The sequence below is a fragment of the Mauremys mutica genome, chromosome 22, assembly GCF_020497125.1.
Source record: "Mauremys mutica isolate MM-2020 ecotype Southern chromosome 22, ASM2049712v1, whole genome shotgun sequence".
Lineage (NCBI taxonomy): Eukaryota > Metazoa > Chordata > Testudines > Geoemydidae > Mauremys > Mauremys mutica.
Window position 1 is genome coordinate 13,998,840 of NC_059093.1, and position 25,836 is coordinate 14,024,675.

General features: G+C 40.6%; 1 protein-coding gene across 4 annotated transcripts in view; it reads left to right on the forward strand.

The window, feature by feature from the left end:
• ARHGAP32 (Rho GTPase activating protein 32) overlaps positions 1-25,836 on the forward strand; it is a 381,592-nt gene that overhangs the window by 126,848 nt on the left and 228,908 nt on the right. The gene's annotated exons all lie outside the window — the stretch shown is intronic.

The window sequence follows — 25,836 nt, forward strand, 5'->3', positions numbered from 1 at the left end:
GCAGTTGATTGCAATGGCCAGAAAGGGGAGCTGGGCCCAGCCCTCTTGGACAGGAACTGCTCCTGTGGAATGAGTGCCGTGTGGGCTTGCTCTCCAACCATCCCCCACTCTGCACTGGGCCTGTGACCCATCTACAGCCTTCCCATGACCCACTGTTTGGGAAACGCTGACCTAGAAGACTTGGGTTCCATTTCTGGCTCCGTCACGACTTGCTGTGTGAATCTGGGCAAATCTCTTCACCTTTGCTGTATGCCTCCCCCCCCGCCCCGCCTTCATCCATCTTGCCTAATTAGGTTGCAAGTGCTTTGGGGCAAAAACTCTTCTTCTTAAAGGGTTTGCACAGTGCTTATCACAATGGGGTCCTAATCTCATCAGAGGTCTCTAGGTGATACCATCATAGAAACAAAGAACATTTCCCCTCTTTTTGCAGTACCGGCATGTACATTACAATAACTACAAGCTGCCTAAGGATCCTAGCTTTGTGAATACTGATAAGTAGGTGAGGAGTGTATGTTAAGGACCTAAGAGGTAGTTAAGCAACAGATGGGATTTGTGTGATTTAATCCTTTCTAAAAGAATCCATTTTTGAAAACTTGAAATCTGGCTTTCCCACCACACCCCGAAAGAGATCACTGATCACATTCTCTCATCTCATACAGCAGGGGTCAGCAACCTTTCAGAAGTGGTGTGCCGAGTCTTCATTATTCACTGTAATTTATGGTTTTGCGTGCCAGTAATACATTTTTAATGTTTTTAGAAGGTCTCTTTCTATAAGTCTATAATATATAACTAAACTATTGTTGTATGTAAAGTAAATAAGGTTTTTAAAAGGTTTAAGAAGCTTCATTTAAAATTAAATTAAAATGCATATCTCCTTAGATGGGTGGCCAGGACCCGGGCAGTGAGAGTGCCACTGAAAATCAGCTTGCATGCCACCTTCGGCACACGTGCCATAGGTGCCTACCCCTGCCATACAGTCTATGAAACCATTTATCTGACATCTTCAGCTGAGCTTGGCGAGGCATTTCTCTGTTTGGATGTAATGCAATAACTTCTAAACACTACATCATATCCATTCCAAAATTTCAGGGAATGCTCTAGGGCTCAGTGGGAAGAATCCTATTCATTTGGGGGAAAATTGGAATACTAGAGAGGGGCAAGTGGGGCCACACGGACAGAACTCTCTTCAAGCACCTCTGCAAATGTCTGTAGATCAAAGAACTGGCTGATGGCACTAAATACAGTAATACTTTCCAGTGTAACAATACCCCCATCTCATCTCTGCCCAATCCCCCAATGGACTTTAACATGTTGACACACTGAATGACTTATCTCCCGGACAGAATGAAGATAAATAATAATGGTGAAGAACGGTGGGGCACACAGCACCCCTAGCTTGAGGGTGTTGTGGGTGGGTGGGGGGTGTTGCAGAGAGTCCCTGAAATAGAACGGGATGGTAGGGGTCACATAGAGGGAGCATGTAGGGGATGCAAGGAGCCCCTGATATGTGCAATGAAGCAACAAAGTGTGTAGTCCCCTAGTCTAGGATTCTTTATTTTCATTTATATCACATCTCTGTTTTTTTCCCTCTCCTAGGCATCCTTTGTTTCTCCAGTGGAGTTGGGATTAGCCTATCCCACTTTGTATACTTGCTTTGGTGAGCAAAAATACGTTCGTATTGGTCAGATTCTGGAACAAAGGGCCCTAAGAACAATAATCAGGCTCTCTAAGCACTGAACCGGTCTAACCCGTTTCATTGTTTTCCCCTGTAGCTGTTCACCTCTGCCAAACCTTGCCAATGTACTAGCTAGCCTCCATTCTTCCTGCAAACGATTGAACTAATGCTTATGAAGACCATGCTTAGATATGGGGATTATTAAAGAAATATTTTGCTATTCATTTACACAACACTTAGCAAACATCAGTCAATCTTGTTAATCCTTACAACTGAGTGTAATGCTTATTTCCACAAATAGTCCTGTTGCAATGGTTGCAGTGGGACTGTACTCTGTGATCAGATCTATGATCAGTAATAAGTATTTTCAAGCCATCAGATTCATAAATAAGACTTATTTCCTTCCCCTAAGAGCCTAGAATGGAAGGACTCGGACCTGCAAAAATAAATAAATAAATACAGTGTGAGGACTGCTCGGGAATATAGTTGCTTGTCTCTTTGGGGGGTTAGGGTTCTTAGATGCTAAATAATTACTCTTCTTACACAGTACTTTCACTTGGCTCCCAAATATCATGATGGCAGGTGTATTAAAATGCCTAGATAGATGATGACCACAGTGCCCCCCATGCATTGAAGCAACCCTGAATTTATTTTTTCTGACACTGGGTCTGGTGAGGTTGACTTTGACTAGCTTGTAATGAGGGTGGGGGGAAATCATTAATACTTTCTTATGACTGACTGTTGTTTTGCAACTCTGGTTAAACACCTTTTGAGGTTCTCTTCATTTTGCTGTGATGTGACAACAAAAAGGTGATACAACTTACAAGAAAGGGCTCAGAAATATCCATGGAAGTAGCTGTAGCAGCATGCGGACTCAGAGGTGCCTGCTTATGAGTGTTCTAGCAGTATTCATTACTTGGCTCACACTACGCACAGGCTTTTCATTGCAAGATGTGATCTCCTTCCATGTCGCCCTGTAGTTGACTTTGAAGATTTACCTGTATTTAAATCGGTGAGATTCCATGAACCCTTTGAAACAGACTGGGGGAGCTGTAATTTCTTTGGTTTCAGGCTAATAATTTAAGGGGCACCTGTAATGTTACGTTATCTTCTTGTCTTTTTATGAATTTTAGCTGTCTCTGTAAGGGTGAAAAAAATATAGAGAGTGAAATCCTGGCTCCACTGATGGCAATGGTCAAACTCCCGTTTTATCTGGAGTACCTTCTCAGTCATTTATTTAAAAAATGGCATAGTAGAAATACATTTTTCACATTTTCTAAATTGCATAGCCCAGGAATGGGTAGGCTCCCACAAGGATGTTTGGAGGGCTTTTAACCCATGGAGGTGATTGGTGTTTTTTTGTTTGTTTGGTCTGTAAATCCCTCATTTTTCTAAACTTCCTGGAGTCCAGTGACCTTTGGGGCACCTCTGTCATAAAATATTGCCAAATAAAATCACATTACCTCCTCTAGATGAAGGTCAAGAAGACTCTGGGGCATATTCTGGTAAAGTTTTCAAAGCAGCGGTAGGATTTAGAAAAGATGCCTGATTTTTGTTCCATTGGACCATCGTGGAGAGCAATTTTTAGGGTTAATCAAGTGCTTTGCAACATGGAAGGAGCTGGGTGGTATATGATTGGATCTGTTTCATTCTCTGTGCAAATGCAATATTCTGGTGCATGCGGGTGTTATAATTCAGATATCATGGGAGATTATGCCCTCTGAGGACTCTGGTTTTGGTCACCTGACGTATGTTGTAAACACCTTCCTTAAGGGCAGTTTCTGTCACCACTGTTCACACTGAGTGACATTGTACACTGTGAGTAATCCCATTGAAATCAGTGGGGCTATTCACCAGTGTTAATTGCCATGAGTAAGAGAGGCAGAATGTAGCCTTTAGATTGTAAACTTTGCTTGGAAGAGGATACATCTTTGTATGTGGTGTGTACAGCCCCTGGCACAATCAATGTTTGCTCCTGATTGCAACAGCAACCAGAAGGTCCAGTGTAAACACGGACTATTTGTTAAAGTAATCGCTTGCAGTTTTGACCCAGAGTCTCAGACGATGATGGTAATAATACGAGGAATTCACAGCATTTTACAAAGATAGGAATCAGTCTGCACTTTGTACCACTGGGGAAAGATTAAACAACTTGACCAAGATCACACAGAAGTTAATGACAAAGCCAGGATTACATCCCAAATCTCCAAAGTCTCAGGGCAGGTGTACACTGAAAAAGCTGCACCGCTTAGTGCTTTAGTGAAGACATTTCTGTGCTGATGGGAGACCTTCTCCCTTCGGCGTAGTTAATCCACCCCTGCGAGTAGCTTTGTTGACAGGAGAAGCTCTCCCGTCGACATAGTGCTGTCTACCTGGGGGGCTATAACTGCTTCACTCAGGGGTGTGGAGTTTTCACACCCTTGAGAGACATTATACCAATATAAGTTTGTACTGTAGAGCTGTCCTCAGTCCTATTCAATAAATAGACCGTGCTGCCTCTCATGTATATTTAATCACCTTTTAGAAGATCACTTTCCCGTAGACAATGGTCTGTCCTCACTCTTTTGAATGGATTTGCAAGTTAAGCTCTAAATTAAACTCATGTTTGCTTCCTACTTCATGGTTCAGTGTTAAATTAATAAATGTAACAAAACTGTGCTTGTCCACAGTTCCTTAAATTTAGGACGTCAAAGTGCTTTACCAGTGTCAGTGAATGAAGCTTTAGAGTCGCCCCTGGGAAGCAAGTAAATATCCCCAAAACAGAATGGCAGAGAAGTTATGTCAGTGTGTGGCAGAGCTGGGAATAAAACACAAATTTCATAACTTTTAGTCCTAGTTAGCCATTTTCTGCAAAGTTATTAAAATTATTTAGGAATCAGAATGTCCAACCCAGGTAAGCACATCTCTGCTACATGGCACAGAAACTGTCTGTTAGCCTTTCTGCTTCAGCTTGGAAAGGGTTACAGCTGGAAATGCCTGTATCAGCCTCAGGAAAACATGAATTGGTATGAGTGAGCGAAGAAAGAATGGGAACCCGGGCTTGCAAGCTGCTTCATATTTCTCATTGCTGATTTTTCCCTCCGATGTTTTGGGAGGTGCTTGCACACAGCTGACATTTCTGAGCCTGCCTGAGGTGGAAAGCAGTCTGTGTGTACTGTATCATTAAAGAAGGGGAGGGGGGTTGGGTGGGGAAACAATCTCAGTTTTTAGCCCTTGCTTTCTGCCTCCTCCGCGTTCTCCTTCTCTCACTGCCTTTAGCCAGCCAGCTGCTCCTGCAGAGTGTGTGTGTGTGTGTGTGTGTGTGTGTGTGCGTGTGCGCAACATGGAGGGAGGGACTGGAGCTGCTGCTGCTTTTACCAATATCTGTACAGCTGCTTCCTTTGCAGGGACGGTAGGAACTGGAAGCAATCTTGATGAATCCGAAAGGTCAGTACTATCAATAAATCACCCACAGATTTATGTTCTTGAAAGAAGCTTTTTTTTTTTTTAACCCTCATCTCATAAAAAGAATATTAAGCGGATACCTTAGCTGCTGCAAGGAACAGAATCGTTTCACGCTGTGTCTTAGCCAACAATGTCTAATAAAAAAAATTAGAGCATGACCGTGTTTTTAAAAAAAGCAAGCATGTCATTATCACTTAAATAATGCAAGTTCCTTTACAAATGTATAGAAAGAGCCTAAATTTAAGACTATATAGATTTTAAGTTATAGGATATTGGTATGGAAGAAGGGTAAATTATGTCCTGCAGTCAGATTTTATTATAGATTATACTAGCATATAAAAAGTTGTCAGGTATAATAATTTGGTATTTCTTCATACCTCACCCTTTATATGATAGTCTCTTGTGAAGCATTTTCCAGGAAAATTGGTATCAAATGTAAGAATTAGTATAATTGAAACTTGCATTTATTTGATCGAAAAATGAAATGTTTTGTGTGATGCTATCTTAAATAGGATAAAACACATAATCCTTACCCTGGCTGCATTAAAAGAGCAGTAGTCGTTGATGTTGTCAGTGTACTTTTAATGCTTTTTGTGGTTAACTAACTGCCATTGCCACTGTATGGAAACCAGCTTTGGAGGTCCAGGTTATCATGTAGTTAAAATTCTTGTGGAATGAGGCAGTGCTGATTATCTTCAGGGCAAATCTTCTCCTTCACCCTTGGCTTTATACAGTGGCTGATATGAAATAAGCCTATTGCTATTCCAGTCCAATTGGGCTTTTGTACTTCTGGGCTAAGAGCACAAAAATATTTTCTTGCGGCGAAAGAGGGGTGGAAAGGCAGTTTAATTTAAAACTTGCCTTCTCTGGCACGGCTGTCACCTCCTACCTGGTTTGCAGATTGTTTTGCAAAACCAAAAGTTATTTACGAACATAGCTCCAGGAAGCAGAAGACTGACTCTCCTATTTCAATGTATGATGCATATAAATTAAGTTTAGCTATTTTATGCTGACTCCACCCACTTGTGTTTATACAGCCGTAGGGGTGCGGTGGATAATTCCTACTAGTGTTGCAAAGGAACCCAAATAAACCCAGATATTTCTGAATTTGTTTTCTCTCTCTCTCTCTCTCTCTCTCTTTTATTTTTTTTGTCCTGAGGGAACTGTTAATGTGGTCTCCATACAGTATTGAACCATCCAGGAACTGAAATACCATGAGAAGATTGGATGTTGTATAACATTGGCCCTCTTATTTATTCACTTAAATAGAAAAGCCTGGCAAAAACCTAAACACAAATACCTGAGATAAAAATACTAGAACCCACACACTTCCTAACTTCCATTGGCCATGCAGTAATAAATATGCAGTATTTTACATATTCCAGGTTGCTGTGCCCACACCAGTGTGCAGGGCTTTGTGAATAGGAACGTCATGGGATTTTTCTTGTTCGGTGTGAATTCCTTAGGAAATGCACGTGTTGGGTGCATAGGTTTGTGTACTAAATGAGGCGGCCATTGTTTGCAAGCAGATAACAATGTTATGTTACAATATACTGTTTCCATTGCTTAAGGTGCAAGAATGTGGTTATTTGCTGAAAATCTGTTTTTCCTTATAGAGAATGTGCAGAATTCATCTAAATGGATTCCAAATTTCAGGGTTGTCTAATTCCAGGAGTGCTAGCCTTTTTTCCCCTCCGTTGTGCAAATAGTCCAAGATGTGATGAAATTAGCGTTATTGGCCCTTCAGCATCCTGCTTTTCAGAGTATAGGTGAAAATCTGCATTGATTTTTGGTCAGGATTCAATTTGAAAGGATTATGGGAATATTTTTAACTTTTTGCACTGCCCATCCTGTGCTTCTGACACTGACATCTTGTTTTGCTGTAGTGTTTGTCAGGGAATTCTGATTGTACAGAGACGTGATGCTAAATAGTGCAAACTCAGGGCCTCCCTTACTAGGGGGGGGGAAACACTCCTCCTTTCACGAGTCAGGACTGCAGGATTGGGTCCAGATGTAGCAATCGTTTTGAATATTTTCTTTCTTTTGGGTGTAAACTTGGTGCTGGTGAGAGTGGAACAGCTATTAAAAGATGGGCCAGACAGTAGTGCAGGCAATGATTGCCCAAGTTTCTCTCTTGCAACAAAGCAATATGCTTTATTTCTGACTTGAAACACCTCACGCTAATGCCAGTCTTTGGCATTTCATATTATATATGTGCCAAGTTGTGGGATGCTTTGTGTGATGTGGCCTTGTGTCCATGAAGACCACCCTGAGACCACAGAGCGTGCTTTTATTTGTGACCTGAACATGTCCTCTGCTCCTCCTTACTTTATTTTCTTGCATTTAACTAGTGAGAAGTACCTACACATTCTTCTGAGTTCCCCCTCTCAGGATCTTTGTGCTTTTCTTGGAAAAAGTATTCCAATATCATCACTAGTAAAAACAAATATTGAAAGAGAGGGTAACTTACTATTGTTATGGATCAGTAATGTGAAACGTATACCTTTTCAGTGTGTATGTGTGTGTTTTAACATATTTTGGCAGTCAAATGTATACTTTTTGCAGTGAACAATCAAATGGTTGTCTTTATGTGGCTTAAAAATTCCAATTTAATGTAGAGAATAAAGAAAACTAGTAATTTAAAACAAAATTATGAGTTTACCAATTTAGAATTTTTTCTTTATTAAACTGTATTGTTTTATTACATCTGAAAAGTTTAGAGAAACACAGGCGTTGGCTTACAGGAATAGAGCATGATATTCCAGCATCTCCGAGAGTGGTCAGTGATAGATATTTTAAAGGAAGGTATAAATCTACAAGCTTTCACCTATTTTTGCACTCAGTTTTACAGCACTTGTAACACAAAAGGAAATTTCTTCCTGACCCCAGCTAACGATCGGTTTAAAGCCATAAGGATTGGTAGTTCTTGTGCCTTTTTTCTAGCTAGTGAGAGCAGATGCTATTCTTATTCATAGGTCCCTAATCCTTGTTTTAAATCTTACTAAACCATTTGCTTCAATATCCTGCAGTAGTGAGTTCCATGGGTTAATTATAGGTTTGTACTTTTAAGCGGATACTTGCCCTATATTTGATCTGTAATACCGTGTCCTTTCAGAGGGCTGAGGGCAGAAGGCGCTAAATAGAGGTAGATGGTTGTCCTGGTTGGTAGCAGAACATCCAGCAGAGTATGATCTCCATTCAGCCATTTGGGCCCACAATAGCATGTAGTTGCATGATCTGTGTTGCATTATCATCTTGGTTTCCACTTTGACATATCAGGACAGAGAATGGCGTAGTCCTGCTCTGTTGATAGAGAACACTTTTGTTCTGAAGAATTCCCTTTTATTAAGCAGCATGGTTGGGTAAACTTGTGAAGCATCCTGAAGATGACTGTGCATTACTGCTTGTTAGATTACATGTATTTACAAGTACTGTAGGTTCAGTTGAATACTCCCTGGAGGATTAAAATCTCTGGCTAATCAAACTTAGAGAAGGAAATTAAACCTTTTAACATGACACTTGTCATAACATTAAAAAACGAAAAAGCCCTCTTTACGACAGCATGCTGATTGTTTCACATCACATTTTGTTTTTTAATTAAGACAATTCAAGCTGGAGGCAGTTTTACCTGGGTGATCTCAAATGTTCCTTTTCTTTTGCTGAGATAAGATGATGGCTTAGATGGACACTGAGCGCTCTCTCTCGCACTCTCACACATACACCATTAGCGGTTTAGTTTCTCTTAGCAAGTGAATTCAGTGCAGTGTCTAACCACACTGGAATATACCGCTCTGTGATGGAGCCAGCTCTGTTTTCGTGATTGTCCACTTGATCTGAATCTCTGGGTGCAGCTTGTTTTCATAAACTGAATGTGACATACTAATGGACTCCAGCAACATGTGTTTCCTTTTTTCATTATTTAGTATATAGTAATTTTCCTACTCACAATGCTGCTGAATAGTCAGTGGTTTTTCAACCCCCTCCCCTCCCAAGGGCTTATAAATTAGTGCTAAAAACCTTGCTCAGGACTTGAATGTAGCGGATGAGATTTGAGCCCTGAAGCAATTAAAAAAACCACTAACACACAAAATTGTTTCAATTTCTGGTGGCATTTCTTCAGTTGTGGTACTCTGTGTGTTTTGTCTTTAAAAAGTGAAATGTGACAAGGGGTTACTCATATCACCTTTCTGTATTTTAAAAACACAAAAAGTGTGAAATAGCCAATGTTTCAAAATCTGCTCTCATTCCTACGCTAAACATTTAGACCCTAGAGACACAAACATATTTTTGTTAAGCACTTCACTCTATCACAGCCAGTAATAGTTATTGTATTGGCTAAATATAATGTGTCAACACACATTGTAGTGAATCCATGACCACGTAGGGCTTCAGAATTGTCACTGTGTTGAAAGCCATGGCCACAACAATAGCTGTGTTGCAACTCTCATGACTTTATCGTGAGTCTTGTGATATTTGATTTTTTCTTTAAAGCTCCTGCTATTAAAAACAGGTGATTATGTAAAAAATTCAGTTTTCATTGAAACCCCCTCCCCCCCGCCCCAACAACAACATCAAGTAAATTTCTAGCCTATATGTTTGTGGAGAAGGGCCATAGTTTCAGCCTAAGTGTATCCTGCAGAAGGCACATAAAAAGAACCCCAAATTTATTGTATTTTAAAAATCTCATATTTTAAAATCAATTTCAAAATATTCTGTCTCATGGTTTTTAAATGTTTAGGGGTTGACAGTACTGGTAGAGGTATATCTCAGACACTCGTGCTCTACAGTATAGGTCTTTTGCTCCTATTTGAACTAAAGGGGAATCACAACTGTTAACAATATAGGGCCATTGACACACAGTTGAGCACTTCTGATTCCCTCCAGTATAATATGTTACTATATGAAACACATACCAGCAAGTTCATTAAGATATTTTCAAAAGTTAGAAGTTCTTTTTTGGAAATGTTCTGATCTGGCCAATAAACTGTTCCAGCGTCTCAAAACCTACGTTGAATATGAGATTTCCCATGACCCATTTTATACAAGTTGCTGAGTAAGCACAGTGCAGTTTAGAAAGTATGTGATTGTGTACCGTACTTCCTCAAAGAAGGTTGGAAGGGTTAATATTTTGGGTGGACACAGTGTATCAGAAGTTCTGAAGGATCTTTTAAAAGACTTGCAGAATACCACAAGGAAGATGTGCCAGGTGAAGTGGTTTTTCAAAGGAGGAAATGCATATCGTATTGAAGGTAAAAAATAAGGAGGGGAATTACTGGTGTTCACAACTTTCTGTAGAAGTTTATTTACTATGTACTGTGGGCGACTTTTTTTTTTTAAGGGTCTTACCTTACCTTTATATTTTCTTGGCTTAAAAAAACTTCATTCATCAGCAGTGAGTGGGAAAACTTTACCTGATAAATGAAGGGGGTCATTGGCTTATGTGATTGCAGAGCCATTGGCAATTATCTTTTGAAAACTCGTGGTGATCGGGGGGGGGAGGTCCCAGACGATTGGAAAAAGGCAAATATAGTGCCCATCTTTAAAAAAGGGAAGAAGGAGAATCTGCGGAACTACAGACCGGTCAGCCTCTCCTCAGTCCCTGAAAAAATCATGGAGCAGGTCCTCAAGGAAACCATTTTGAAGCACTTGGAGGAGAGGAAGGTGATCAGGAACAGTCAGCATGGATTCACCATGGGCAAGTCATGTCTGACCAACCTGGTTGCCTTCTATGATGACATAACTGGCTCTATGGATATGGAGAAAGTGGTGGATGTGGTGTATCTTGACTTTAGCAAAGCTTTTGATATGATCTCCCACAGTATTCTTGCCAGCAAGTTAAAAAAGTATGGATTGGATGAATGGACTATAAAGTGGATAGAAAGCTGTCTAGATTGTCAGGTTCAATGGGTAGTGATCAATGGCTCGATGTCTAGTTGGTAGCTGGTATCAAGCGGAGTACCCCAGGGGTCGGTCTTGGGGCCGGTTTTGTTCAACATCTTTATTAAACTGAATGATGGGATGGATTGCACCCTCAGCAAATTCACAGATGACACTAAGCTGGGGGGAGAGGTAGATACACTGAAAGGTAGGGATAGGGTCCAGAGTGACCTAGACAAATTGGAGGATTGGACCAAAAGAAATCTGATGAGATTCAACAAGGACAAGTGCAGAGTCCTGCACTTAGGACGGAAGAATCCCATGCACCGTTTCAGGCTGGGGACCGACTGTCTAAGCAACAGTTCTGCAGAAAAGGACCTGGGGATTACAGTGGATGAGAAGCTGGATATGAGTCAGCAGTGTGCCCTTGTTGCCAAAAAAGCTAACGGCATATTGGGCTGCATTAGTAGGAGCATTGCCAGCAGATCGAGGGAAGTGATTATTCCCCTCTATTCGGCACTGGTGAGGCCACATCTGGAGTACTGCATCCAGTCCCCCTCCCCTTCCCCCCCCCCCCCTCCAAGAAAGGATGTGGATAAATTGGAGAGGAGTCCAGCGGAGGGCAACGAAAATGATCAGGGGGCTGGGGCACATAACTTATGAGGAGAGGCTGAGGGACCTGGGCTTATTTAGTCTGCAGAAGAGTAAGGCGGGGTTTGATAGCAGCCTTCCAACTATTTGAAGGGGGGGATCCAAAGAGGATGGATCTCGGCTGTTCTCAGTGGTGACAGATAACAGAACAAGGAGCAATGGTCTCAAGTTGCAGTTGGGGAAGTCTAGTTTGGATATTAGGAAAAATTATTTCACTAGGAGGGTGGTGAAGCACTGGAATGGGTTACTTAGCCTTAATGGGAATCATTTCAAATAACTCCATGTATGGACACTATTATTCTGCAGTGAAGGTGCCTTGTTCCTGTTAAGTATAACCCCTTTGAAAGTTAAATTAGTGGGTTAAGCGTAACAGGAACAAGGCACTGTTATTTTGGAATAAGAGTGTCTACACATGGATTTATTCAGGAATAGCTGTTCCTTAAGAGCTCTAGATAAGCCCCGACTGCAGTTCAGTGTACTGCATCAGACATCCACAGGCCGACCTTGGTTGTTATCTGTTTAACAATCTTTTCTGTTGGCCTTGCTACCTTGAAATCACACTCAAGTCATTTTAAGGATAGAATCAAGTTATTTCTGCATAGGACTAGAATTTAAAAATCTGAAGTTTAATTTCTTCAGTGTTCCATTTTTCAATACAGAATGAAATCCCTCTTTACTCTCCTGCACCCCAAATTTGACGGACTCTCTCATCTCTCCTGTTGACTGATTTTAAACTTACATAGATGAAAAGTTCTATTTGCAAGTAACTTAGCTTTGTTGCCAAGTTTTAATCCATTATTTGGAACTGCAATTAGTAATTGTATACTAAAATATCTTTTACAGTTAAAACAATTTTTTTCTTGTATATGGATTTTATTTCAGTATGAAATACAGTACTCAGAACTCTGCAAGTTAAGCAAAATGGCTGTTTTCTGCTACAAATTATTTGTCTTATGGTCATGCCTAAAGGCACCGACTGATGTCATTGGGCTAGATATTGTACATATTTGTACTGAGATATAGTTCCTGCCCTGAAGAACTTACAGTCTAAATAGATAAGTCACTGAGTGGGAGAAAGGAAGCATCAGTATCTCCATTTTACAGATGAGTAACTGAGGCACAGAGAGATTGTGACTTGCCCAGAGTCACAGAGGAAGTTTGTGGCAGAACAGGGAACTGAACCCAGATATCCTAAGTCCCAGTCCTGTGCCTTAATTGCAAAACCATCCTTCCTACATATTTGACCAGATTTGTATCTCTATTACACCCATATACACTTAATTCCAGTGTCACTCCACTAACTTCAATAGGTATTCTGTGTGTTGGGCACCTCTTAAAAACCAGATCATCTTCAGGTGTCAACATCTAAAATTTTGACCTGGCAGGACAGGTGGAATTCTAAAACTCCAGGCCTGTCAGCTACCATGATGGTTTTAAAAATTCCCTTCAAGGGATATAAAACTCAGTTTCTTGAATGTGAGTGTTCCCTTGTGGGCTTATTTTTTGGCAAGAGGGTTTTGGTGCAAAGATAATTATTATCTGAATTATTTTCAGATGAGTCAACATGCTATAGGGTTTAGTGTGGGAATGTATCGCTGACCACACTTAGAACAAACAAACAAACAAATAACTAAATGATAGAAAATAATAATTATTATTCCCTAAAAACAGTGGCAATGGAGTAGCTTAGGAACCTTTTGGCTCCCTGTTCTGCATGAAAGAATATATATAGCCCATGCCAGCTGGAAGGCCGCAGCTCTTCAAATCTGGCATCATGTTCTCGGTCATGTCAAAGTACATATTGTCGCTGCAGTCCACTCTGATCATCTGGTGCACTGCAAGGCAGTTTTCGGTGGAGGTTTTACACAGGTGGAAACTGGCATGACTCCAGTTGTGTGTCCCTTTTTTTTTTTTTGGTCAGTTCTGGGTTTGTTTTGTGGAAAATGGAATTTTTCTGTGAAGCGACATGTGGGCCTAAAAAGCATCTAAGTGGGAAAACATACCCTGAATCTCTGAAGTTGAAACAGATGGAGGTTATTTGAATCTAGCAGTGGGAGAATCAGTGTTTAGACATTAACGGTGATTCCAATTCCACCAAAGTCTGTGGCCCACTATTTATCAGTTACCCAAGTTGGTTCCTACCATCCAGCAGGCAGAAGTTGACTAGCACTGTGATGAAGGATTTGTCATGTCTTAGTGATTTTTCTATTCATTGTTTGCAGATGAAAGGTACTATATAAACGCAAACTTACTTAATTTCATTAGCAACCGCTTTTTAAGACAGGACATTAGGTTACGTTGGGGAATTCCACTTGCATGCATGTTAAATATTTTTTGCTTCCTTCAGTCGGTACTAAATAGGTCACAAATACACTTAGGTTCTAAAATGATTTTTATCCGTGATGCTAAATTGCCAGGTGTTTCATAAAAGCCTGGGATTGAAATTGGCCTGATAAACCAATATTTTGTTTTCCTGTGATTTGATTCTTCATGCTTAGCATGTCTTGAAAGATACCGTGGTACATATTTACAACAAACTGCTTCCATTCATTTTCAATGACCTGTTACTTTTTGTGTCAGTGGAGGCTGTTGCTCAGCCTAGTTGAACAATCCTGCTAATTTGTCTTTCTACTGTTCACCTTAGCAGCTTTGGTTCTCCATAAATTGGGGTTAATGAGTAGGGTGTCCTGAAAAGTAATACTACCAAACTGCCATCAGGGATCAGATTGGAGGGGGGAAAGAACTGTAATATTGTGGTGGTAAATAATCATGTGTTTTACAGTTTTTATTTTTCTGACAACTGCTTTCTTGGCTGTTGCCCAGACCTTGGTCCTCTTTTCATGTACAGATGTTGCACAGATGAATGAGATGCAGCCACGTGAAAGGGAAACAGGCCTCTCTTAAAGCTGATGAAAAGATGTCAGATGCATACATACAATACCTTTTTAAGGGTGTGTGTGTGTGTATACAGTACACACACACATACACAAAATATGAGTGAATTGAAAGAGACAATACCCACGCATTTGACTTGTGTCCGCTCCTTGTTTTCTCTCTCACTTTTGTGGAAGGGGCAGAGGAATTTTGGGTTGTGTTCAGTTAAAATAGTACAAGTACTTTAGATAATGTATTTGTCTTGGCATGCCTGTGCAGGAGAATAATTCTAAAAGGTCGATACTGATTTGAGACTTACATCTAAATTGTGGTATACACTCAATGCTTAGGTGCTTTTCATTTAATTTTCCTTGAATTTTGTGTGTTTGTTTTTGACTTCATGGAAGTCTTAGTTTCCTTCCTGTATGTGCTGACACTGATCATGGCATGTGCTAAAATGATGAAATTAAATGTGATACCAGCTTCCCTTCATTTGGGGGGAGGGAGGAGATAATTCATGATTTTATGCTGATTCACAATCCCATGCTGTGAGTAAAATGAGGATAATACACAACCTCTGTCAGGTAGCTGTGAAAAATGCTTTGGGATCCTCAGTAGACAGTTCTGTTTAAGGTCAAAAAATGGCATCATTAAATGTTATTAACATGTCTAGACTAATTCTCATGAATCACAGACTATTCAAAGGAAGATTTTAAAGGAGTATAGTCCAACTCTTTAATTCTGGACTCTGCCTATTTCTTTCCAGTCATAATTCCCACCCTGGGTATGCAGAAGAGTGGCACTCAGTGGTAGCCTGGTTTAGCTCTCATGGAAGTCAGTGAAAGTTTCCCTGTTCTGTAGTTGCCTAATATTCCTTTTAGGAAGGCAGCTGATTTGGTGGCTGCGTGGCGTTTTACCATCAACTCCAATGGGAGCAATTAGGTCAGTGATGAATGCTTTTTTAAAATCCCATCTGTAGCATGTACATGTTGACTGGGAAGGCAAATATCCTCTTGGGGCTTCCCAAGTGAGACTAAGGTCTCTGTGTGTGCACAATCCCCCAGGAGACCAGCAGTCTCATCTGAAGTAAATGAGGGTCTCCCGAGGTTGCTTTTTATCTATAGTATTGATGATCTCAGGCATTAAAAAAAGCCATGAGTTAGGATTCAAAAATCATTATTATTATTTTTTAATTATAGAATTTGGCTTTATTTGTCTTCTGGTTTTTGAGTCTTTAGGGTGCATTTGAGTCACGTTTTCAAGCTTTTCTCCACAACCAGAAGGGTCGGTCTGTCTGTCTCTCTCACACTCACACACACATCACATGATTCTAGGATCTGAGGCTTTTAGAAGAATGCCAAATATTGTGGCACTCTCAATAAAATAATGAAATCCACCCCTTGAGACACAACAAATAAGATTAACAATCTTGTTCCAGTTTATATATATATATATTCTTTTTCTCCATAGCAGCCAATGGAAGACAAGATGTCTCTTGGGTTAGTGCTGTAGGCTGTGCAAATTAGATTACATATCCGATTACTGCTAACAAAATATTGACATTGGATATGGAATTGATTACAAATACCAATTGTGATTAAAAATATTTTGTTGAACACCAGCAGATGTTTACACAGACTTTGAAATTAAAATATGGCTTGTTTTTGAATCAAGTTGGTTTTCTTTATAAGATGATGTTTCTGATGAGTCTCCTATGGCCCGCAAGGGAATACGAGATAATCCCATTTTTCTTTTCTTTCTCACACATACACATGTTGTTCTGGCATTGTGCTAGAAAATGCATTACCATAGACTGAAATCTCCAGAAGCTGAAAGTCGTACTGAGGGATTGTCTACATATGGAAAAAGCCCAAAATAACTAGTGCGGATCAGAAGAAGAGCTGTGTGTAAGCTTGAAACGTGCATCTCTCACCAACAGAAGTTGGCCCAACAAAAGGTATTACTTCACCCGCCATGTCTCTAGTTATCCCTCAGGAGTTTCCTGTGTGGACACTCTTATGCCACTTCTGGAAGGGGATTAGGTGCAAAAAGTCTCTCTTAGTGTGAAATAAGCATGTCCATATGAAGAGTTAGTGCAGAATACCTATTGCACTTTAAATTCACACCTTAGCCTATTTTGCATAGCTTCCCTGTGTAGACAAGCCCTAGAAACTGCAAACTGCTACTTAATGGAAGAAAATGTTTATGCATCTACAGGCAGAATTTCACAAAATGGCATTGCATATTTGGGGTTTATGGAAAAAACTTCTTTGGCAGTTTACCCAGATGCTGAATTACTGATGGAATCCACACAACAACCAGACCAGCCACCTTCCTGACAAGAAAGACTAGGAATATTGCAAATAATGAACAGATGTTGCTGGCTGGTTAAAACAAAACCCATTGGAAATTATGGATTTGTTCATTTACCTATTCATTCTTGAGAGCCTGAATTAAACAGTAGTGTGTTTAAAATTGCAGGATTTTTATTGACCCAATACACACTTGTATAAAATAAATAATGTTGAAATGCAAAGTTGAAGAAAACCAATGAGGAGACTGCTCAACCATGTTGAGCAACAATCCAGGTGCAATGGAGGTTCCTGGGTGCACATGCTAGACTTTCATTTGCAGAGATTGTATTAATTTAGACACCCTGCTGTCACTATGAACAGAAGTTGAAGGGGTTGCAAACATCCTGCCCATCCCATACTGCTAAATGAGGGTGTGGAGTTTCAGGTAGATGGGAGTAAAGCAGCGGCAGGGTCCCGATAATGAGAACTCTTGAAATAGCATATAAATACTCCTGAAGTGCGTGCCTCATTAACGGTCAGCACTAGGGGGAACCAATATTATGGGCAGGTGCAGGAACATGCTGCTTCGCAGTTCGCTGAGGTCAGAAAGCCCTTTAGCTGTAATAATGTGCCCCCAGGTCTCATACCAGGAGCTTGAATTGAAGAGTTGGGATCTGTGACAAGTGCACCCTTGGGGAAATGTCTGTTTAATCTATTTTATTTTTTCCTCTGTCTCTCAGCGCTGTTGCGAAGGTGCTGATCTGTAGATGTCACGGTGATGTGTGTAGTATAAATGTATAGAACAGAACAGGAAATACGGGTTTTATAAATCATTTTCTGTGTCATCCTCAATGCTGTTGTAATAGGGAGTTAATTAGATAGCCACAGGAATTATCTGCCAGTTATTTATTATACACCCAGAAGAGTCACTTAGCAATAGTGGGTTGAACGTACAATATATATTTTGTAAAGATCTAAACATAATGCTTACTTGGAACATTCATTTATGGTACTAATCCTGAAGGAAGCAGGTAAACATTGTTTAGGACATTTATTTTTTAATCTGGTATATACTGCCCCAGAACATGTACAGCTCTAACTATCCTATCAAGCAATATCCTTACTTCACCGATGAGGGTACTGAGGTACGTATTGGTTCAGGCCAGAATTTTCACAATTGTCCACTCATTTTGGGTGCCTTAGTTTTTAAATGCCAATTTTTAGACACCGACGGCCCAAATCTAAGGCAGTCAAAATAGAAGACACTTGTGAAAACTTTGGCCTAAGTCACTTGACCAAAGTAACATGATGAGTTGGTTGCAGAGCTGATAATTTTGAGCGCCACTCCCATGCTTTGTTCGGTTGATCTTGCTTCTTTCGTAGTAATACTTTGTATTTGCTTACAGTAGAACTTACTGTGCTCAGTAGAAAAATAAAATTATATCATTTTAATTAGCACATCCAGAGGCTTCTATATTTATTATAAAACAAGACCAGGTAGAAGGTACTAATTATACACTGTAATGGTAATGGAAGGCAGTATCAATCTTTGTCCAACTAAGAGGCAAGATGATATGCCAAGAAAAGAAAATGTGCTTCTTGACTAAACTTGCTCCCCTGTAGGGTTTTCATAATTTGGTGATGAGACGGCAGCAGATGACATAAAAGTGCAGGATGGTATTGTTCACTTTTTCATTAAAGAGAAAAGTAAAGCGTAACACATAAATGGGTGGTGTTAATGAAGTTGGAGGGCTTTTTAGATTTTGCTTGAAAAGCTTTCAAAATTAGCCTTGAGAATCCTAGGAAATTCACGCTAATTAACGCTGAGAGTTCTTTTGCAAAACTTGTCACTAAATCTTGCGTTTAATGTAAGAATCTGTGGATAATTATCTGATTAACATGATAAATTGCAGAGATTAGGTAAGAACAGAGCAATAGCATCTTCATTCATGTTCCATTTGGTCTTAAAGGAAAGCTGCAGTAGATAGCTCAATATTTTCTAAATAAGAACGGAACCGTTAAACTTGAGTTTTCAAAACAGTGTTGTTGTTTTTTTTAAATACTTGTCATGGGGCCAGATTGTTCCTTTGGGTGGAAAGACTCCAGATAGGAGATAGGAAACTCATGTTTAGATTCTGCCACCTCCTTAGGCCGAGAGCACCTTATTCTGTGAGTTGCGCATTAAAATCATGGGAAATATTCATGGAGGGTAAGTACTATTCAGAAAGAGTTGAGGATGACAGGCTCTTCTTCTCTCAATGGGATTCTGTCACTGACTTTCCAACAGGTTATTCTGTGTGTGTATATGTGCATAGGAGTGAACAGGAGGGGGTGGAGGGTGGGGGTGAGAGATCTCTATCAAACAGTCAGGAGATACAGTCCCAGATCAAAGGTTCCTAGATTTTAAGGCCAAAGGGAAGCATTATGGTTGTCTGGTCTGACCTCTTGCAGTAACACAACCTGAAGAATGTCACCCAATAATTTTTCACCAGGCTGAAGTGCCTTTTTGGGAGATGCAGTTTGCTGAAGGCCTAGGCTGTCCGCTTAACTGGGCCACGCAGACTGAGCTTCCTCTGTGCATAGCTGTCCCCAGGCCCTCTAAAGGGAAGGAGAGTCCATAACATAGAAAGGGGGTGTGCATAAGTAAATACAGCCACCTGCCCATGTGAACCCTAGCACGCCCTTCCCCCTGAGTGTTCTGCCTGGGGGCTGATTTGGGAATGGTGGTATGTTCCTCTTCTGTGCATGCTGGGACAGAGCTGCACAGGAAGGTCCCCAAGGAAACAATCTGGTTTACAGTACCAGTAGCTCCCTTCAGTGGTGTTTGGTGTATCTCAGGGTGGCAGTTTGCAATGGGGGAAGATGTCACCTGAGTGATCCAGCTTTGTATTTCCCTGCAAGAGACCCTGTTTCCTGATGCACAGGGGAAGTGAGAATATTCAAGACTCATTAGAATCCTTTGGAAATCAGCCATTTCAGAGTTGTTTCTTTTTCAAAGATAACTTTCAAACAAGATATTACATTTTTGTAATGTAATAGGGGGCAGGGGATAGCTCAGTGGTTGGAGCATTGGCCTGCTAAACCCAGGGTTGTGAGTTCAATCCTTGAGGGGGCCACTTAGGGATCTGGGGCAAAAATTGGTCCTGCTAGTGAAGGCAGCGGGCTGGACTCAATGACCTTTCACAGTCCCTTCCAGTTCTAGGAGATTGGTATATCTCCAATTATTACCTTAACCATTAAAAAACAACCAAACAAAAGAGTTAAAATTTACCTTAAAAAACTACAACTTTGAGGCCATGTCTACATTAGGGAAATTTTCTAAATGTTTCCCACCTTTGCTAACATCTTGCTAGCATGAGTGTAGATAAGTCACTGGTTACCTGCACCATTTTAAGCACAGTCACTTAATATACTCTGTGCCTTTAACGCTGCTCAGTGTTAAAAAATACTGGTTCACGTGTATGTAGGTGGTCCCAATAATGCTAACACGGAGTAGAATAACAATTTTCACTATGAGAAATGTTTAGACTATGGGTATAACTTTCAAAAGGGACTCAGACATATAGAAATGTAAGTTCTATTGACTTTCAGTGAAAGCTAGGTCTTAAATGCCTCAATTCTTTTTGAAAATGGGGACTTAACATAAGAATGGCCATACTGGGTCAGACCAATGGTCCATCTAGCCCAGTATCATGTCTTCCAACAGTGGCTAATGCCAGGTGCCCCAGAACAGGCAATCATTGAGTGATCCATCCCCTCGTCTACTCCAGCTTCTGGGAGTCAGAGGCTAGGGACACCCAGAGCATAGAGATGCATCTGTGCCCATTTTGGCTAATAGCCATTGATGGATCTATACTCCATTAGCTTATCTAGTTCTTGTTTGTACCCTGTTATAGTTTAGGACTCCTGGCAACTTAGTCTTCTAAGTCACTTGGGTAAAATTTTCAAAGGTTCCTAGTGCCCTTAGTGTAAACAGGGCCTGAAATAGTCTAATTTCCATTGACTTCTAATGGGTCTTGAATTTCCTGTCAGCCTGATGCCCTCCCCTTCGGTTATTAAATTTTTTTTTTTTAGTTCTATTTCAGGCTCTTCATTTTTCTCTAGAGCGGTTTCCCTCTCTCTTGTAATCAGATTTAGTGTTTAGAATCTCTTTTATATTACGCTAGAGTTTTTCCTTTGACTGGCTTGAGACCTGCTGACAGGATGAGTTTTCTTTTCATAGCATTATGGTAATGGGGCTAACAATTCAGGGAATGAGTGGCAGTTGACTCACTTTCCAGAAGATTTTGTTGGCTGTTTGGCTGCTTTGTAAGCATTATTCTTAGCAGAAATCTTTTGCAAGTGTGGTCTATCATGCATTATATTTCCACTTTCTATCACTTCATTTCATTATCTTTTTAACTTTCTTTTGTAAGCTCTTATTTTTGGTGGAGTTGAGTGTGCACAGCATTTTTTTTTTAACCTTTTCAGTTTAAGCCATTACAGCTCCTCTGACCCTTTTTAGGTCTTTAAAAATAAAATAAAATAAAAAAACAAACAGATTTGTGCCGTAAAATTATGGCACAAAACTGTTTTCTTATTTTATGCCCTTTGGCCAGATCACTCAGCTTTTTAACACTTTGTTCATAAAGGCATTTTATGACTGACAATGTGACTCGGGACAATTAACAGTTTGCAGTGAAATATTCCAGCCTCTGGATTGGACAGAAATATTAGCTTCACTTAGTCATTGTGGGAAAACAGTTGAATTGCTGTATGCTACCCATCAGACAGCTCTCTGTTTGCAACAACATTTCCCTCTCGCCTCTCATTATTTTTTGCAGGCTGCCACCTAAGGGAAAATTCGCACTTCTGCATTACGTCAGTGCTGCTCTTGTGTGCAATCAGATTATCAGCATGAAGTTGGGAGAGAGAAGTTATTGCTCAAATCTTATGAAAAAGAGACTGCTCTATGTGAGAGAAGGGAGTGTTCTTTAATGGTAATAAGGAAAGGACTCCTGGGTTCCTTCTATTCCAGACTCTGACTCGGTGCGGGGAAAGGGGAGGGTTAAATCATTTAATCTCTTCTTGTGCAGCATTTCCCCCGTCTACACTACTGCGGTAAGTTGACCTGTGCTACGCAACTCCAGCTAGGTGAATAACGTAGCTGGGGTCAACTTACCTTAGGTCAAGTTACCATGGGGTCTAACGGCCAGGACTGCTGAGCCTCAAGAGGATTACACCGCCAGAGGAGGGCAGGGAGCATTTCCACCTATTCTGTCCATTGGGAAAATGCAGAAGGAAGGGAAGCTTTAGTTTGGGTCTGTTACTCAACAGAGGACCCCCATTGGAGAAGGCTTCAGCAGGAGTATGAGGAATTGGCTGGTTATTTTGCTGCCCTGACAACACCCCCTCTCTGGCTTGATGCCCCCAGGAGAAAGGAGACTGCTGCATCCTTGTTTTGCTGCAACCCCACCCTGTTGCTGGCCTGTGGCCTGATTTGTGCCAGCTCCTCTGCACTAGTGCATGTCTCCTCCGTGCACTCATCTAACTGCTCTCAAATAGCTTTTGTGGTTCAGCTGCTGTATCTTCCTAGCCCATTATTCCTCAGTCAAAGCTTTCTCTGTGTAGAAAAATGCCTTGTAAACGCAGTGCGTTTCCTCTATTTGCTCAGGTATTCAGAGAAGAGCAGTAAGAATGGCTGCTTGGGAGACAGTAGGTCCAGCTGCTCACACAGGAGTCCATAGGGCTGGGTTGAATCCCAAGCTGGGCACTATTTCTGTTTATCTTAATTTATTTTACTTTCTTGTGATAAATACTGTCGGTTGGGGAAAAGACCACGCTGTCTGCAGCTGGCTTTCTTCCTGCTGAGTCATTCCACCACCCTTCACTTATTTCTACGATTGGTTTCCTGGAGTCCTTAATCAGTTTGCATCCTGCACCTTTTCTGTTCCCTTATACATGTAATATAATTGCACTGGTTGCAAATGTCTCTGCATAGCCAATCCCCTTTGATGATCTCTGGTATCTGTATTTATTCGGGTTGAGTGGGGCATGCAATGGTGGCAGACTGTGGCCTGTTCTCAGTAAGTTGTTATTCCTGTAATAATTTTAAAATGATTTTTTCTGGCATTCCCCATGCAGAAGTAGCTTATTAATGCAAATGTATTCTCTTGGGGGAGAAGGAAATGCAAACCCCTTTTGCTGGAGCTTTTTCATACATTCCACCACTACCACCTACATAGGTAATTAAAATTATACCTTTCTCCCCATGAACGCTTGTCAAAGGTGAGCATCCTGTTGTTCTTACCATCACTCTTGCATAGTTTGTGAATATGCAGTTCACCTTTTTTTCTTAAAACCAAGTTGGTGTTTGGAAAGTAATTCAGGGACACTTTCTTTGCCTGCCTGTGATTTAAAATGATAAGGCTTGCAGAAGAATGTAATGGTTTAAAGCCCTCTGTTTAACACTTTTGTTTAATAATGGGTGAAAATTCCTGGTTAATTTTTTCATGGTGGGATTTTAAAAAACTTTTGGGTTTGGTCACACTTTTCTGGAATGTCTGAACTAGTCCCAGTATGCTTAAAAAAAAAAATCCCCCAAATACCACACATCTTCATCTTTACTCAAATGGGTAGCTTTTTTTCTTGGAGCGAATCGAACAATATAGAGATGCTTCATGGACACTGGAAATTATGGTCTTTGGCAGTTAGTAGGCATCAGATGGCCACAGAGCTAGATGAGTGTCCTTGGGATATATGGAAGATATTTCACGATGTTCACATAGATTTCTTCATGAAACCGCCATGGATGTGGTTGACTGAAAAAAGGCAAGTCTGTAGCGCAGTTTGTTTGGGGCCTTGGTGAGGCAAAGGCGAAAATCTTGTTTTCAGCTACTTGCTATATAAAATGTATATATAATATTGATTATTTGGCAAATGCTTCTTGAAAATCAAGAATGCTCTTTGTGGATAAGGCTCTGACAGAGACTCAGGAGATCTGGGTTCAATTCCTGCCTCTGATACAGATGTCCTTTCTGATCTTGGACAAATCACTTGATCTTTCTCTACTTCAGTTCCCTATCAGTAAAATGGAGGATAAATATTTCCTCTTCCTCATCTTTTGTCTGTCTTGTCTATTTAGCTAGTCCTTGCCTCAAAGAGCTTACAATCTCCTACCATGTGTAAGGGCAGTGCTTAGCACAGTTGGGATCCAATCTCAATTTGGGCCTCTCAATGCCACATTAATGTGTACAAGACATAACAGTAAAAGGAATATGGGTCAAGAAGGGATTTTTGAATTTCAAAGCATGCTTTAGATTGTGAGCCCTTTGGGACAGGACTTTCATGTTTATACCTGTCGATAAAATTCCTATCACAAAATGAATACTATACAAATGTTGTAGTAGTAGTAGTAGTAAATAATAGTAATAATAAAAGACTTATCGCAAGGTAGCAACCCTATCCATTTTGGAAGACCTAGAATGCTCAGACAAAATGGCAACAACTTCATGTTGAAGCTAAGTTAATTCCATGGGGGGGAAAAATGCTTTTGCTTTTCCTCCCTCGACCTCCAAACAAAAAGCAACGCTGCCACCACCACCACCAGTGCTCTGGCTTACAATGCAACAAACGAAGTCCCCAAAAATCCTCCAAATGGTTTTTGGAGTTAAATTTTATTTTATGATGTAACTATCCCTTTGTCTCCTCAGCACCACCTCTACCCCCTCCCCCCCCAAAAAATCTAAATTAGATTGAAGCCTTCGCTAATTGTTCTTCTCCTATTTGTCTCAGGAAACATAGCAGCAGGGTTCCATTCACAGCAGACATGAATGCCAGCTTGAATGCTTTGTAACACAAATGCGTGCGTGGGTGTTGAAGGTGAAATGATTGGATAGTAGTGGTTCCAGCTGTACCCTTGAGAATATTAGACAAGAGGATCAGAGTTTCTTTTGTGTGTTTTTCTTTTAAAATAGATTTAACAATAAAAAATTATTCCAGAAGGACAAAGTAATTGCTCTTTGATTCTCTGAGGGGCAGTTGATACTGGAATATTTGTAGTGGTATAGCTATTATTCTGTATTGGAGTAACATAGGAGTAGCACCAGTAATCACACTGGGGCAGCATGTTTGGTACTGGGTCAGCATGGTTTTGTTAGGGGATTTCACCAGTTCAGCTGCATTTGTACAAATTTTCCTGAAGTACACCAGTCCTTACACTATGGCTTTGTCCTTGTTCAGTTACAATATTGAGGTTTGGTTGGAATTAGCTAACAAATATTAGCTGACTCTGACATTTCCACGCCATTTTACCTAGGGTAGACACAAGTTAACACTTTTTCTTCATTTAGTTGGTCAAGGTCAATGTGTGTGCATGATTCTTTAACAGTGCGGAGTTTTAGTAGTAATTTCCAGATTTGGAGAGTGCCAGATAGGTTCCCCCCCGCCACTCCTTATCCAGCAGCAGAGTCACAAAATTCTGCTGCTTTAAGCTTCTCTAGACTTATATAGACTCATAGACTTTAAGGCCAGAAGGGACCATTATCATCATCTCTGACCTCCTGCATGTTGCAGGCCACAGAACCTCACCTACTCACTCCTGTAATAGACCCCTAATCTCTGGCTGAGCTACTGAAGTCCTCAAATGGTTTAAAGCTCAGCAACGTGCCAGCATCGCACAAAAGTCCTCAAATACAGATAGTTCCTGCCCCCCAAAGTATTCTAAGCAAGACACAGACAGCATTTTTTTCCCTTAATTATTTAGTGGCAAATTTTCAAAACAACTGAGTGCTTAACAGCTCCTAGTTAGGCACCTTAACTAAGCAGGGGTATTTTCAAGGGCTCAGTACATAGCAGCTGCTGTTGCTCTCAATAAGAGCTGAGATTTTAAAAAAACCTGGCCACAGGAACCTAGGTGCCTAAACGGAAGTTGAATTCTTTGAAAATTTGGGTCCACTTATGGATGCTAAGCCTTCCCCTGGATTTTAAGTACAAAAAGGCACCTATACACAAACTCTCAGGGCCCTTACTTTAAAATCAATC